This window comes from Peromyscus californicus, unplaced genomic scaffold, assembly GCF_007827085.1.
Source record: "Peromyscus californicus insignis strain IS unplaced genomic scaffold, ASM782708v3 Scaffold_4__1_contigs__length_199733344, whole genome shotgun sequence".
NCBI classification, from domain to species: Eukaryota; Metazoa; Chordata; class Mammalia; order Rodentia; family Cricetidae; genus Peromyscus; species Peromyscus californicus.
The window spans coordinates 118,182,660-118,183,632 of NW_026294562.1; the positions used below are offsets into that span (position 1 = coordinate 118,182,660).

The 973-nt window shown below is 44.2% G+C and overlaps 1 long non-coding RNA gene across 1 annotated transcript in view; it reads left to right on the forward strand.

The window, feature by feature from the left end:
• Positions 1–508: 508 nt before the first annotated feature.
• Positions 509–973, forward strand: part of LOC128095680 (uncharacterized) — a 46,489-nt gene continuing 46,024 nt past the window's right edge. Inside the window, exon 1 of the long non-coding RNA XR_008213296.1 lies at positions 509–876. This is a non-coding gene — a long non-coding RNA (uncharacterized LOC128095680). The remainder of the gene's footprint in view (positions 877–973) is intronic.

Genomic DNA, 973 nt, shown 5'->3' on the forward strand with positions numbered 1-973 from the left:
AAGTTGGGGAGGAAAGGGTTTATTTGGCTTACACTTCCACATTGCTGTTCATTACTGAAGGAAGTCACGACAGGAACTCAAACAGAGCAAGAACCTGAAGGCAGGAGCTGATGCAGAGGCCATGGGGGGGGGGGGCAAGCTGCTTACAGGCTTGCTCCTTATGAATTGCTCAGCTTGCTTGCTTATAGAACCCAGGACCAGTAGCCCAGGGATGGCACCACCCACAATGGGCTGGGCCCTACCCCCATTGATCACTAAATGAGAAAATGCCTTACAGCTGGATCTCGTGGAGGCATTTCTTCAACTGAGGCTTCTTCCTGTCTGATGATTCTAGCCTGTGTCAAGTTGCCAAAAAAAAAAAAAAAAAAAAAAAGCTAGCCAATACAGGGTGTGACCTCTGACAGCATCTCTGTAGGTTTCTTGCAGAGTTGCTGTACGTCCATCAACAGAAAAAGGGAAGCCAAAGTATCTGGAGTTGCCAAGGGAACAGAACAGAGCAGGAACCAGATAAAACAGTTTTGCTGCATTCATCTGTCGCTGTAGCTCTGCCGCCTTCCAGGTTTCTGCTTTGGTCTTAAGGTGACATTTGAAAATTCTTCCAGGACAATTATCGTTGTTTCCTTTAAGATTTGCTGACACTCTTTTTCATTTATTTATTTCTGTTTTAAGGTGCTTAAGATACACATGTCACATGTGTATTTTACACGGAACACTTTCATTTCTTGCTTTTTAAAGTCCTTTTCAAATCTGTTTTCTGGGGCTGGAGCGATGGCTCGGTGGTTTAGGGCTCGGTGGTTTAGAGCATTTACTGCTCTTCCGAAGAAACAAGGTTTGGTTTCCTGCACTCATGATGGCCATGAACTCACCATCTGAAATGTAAGCCCCAATAACCTCTTCTGTAAGTTGTCTTGGTCATGGTTTTTTATTACAGTAGCTGAAAAGTAACTAAGACATCATCTTCCTGTGCTTCTCA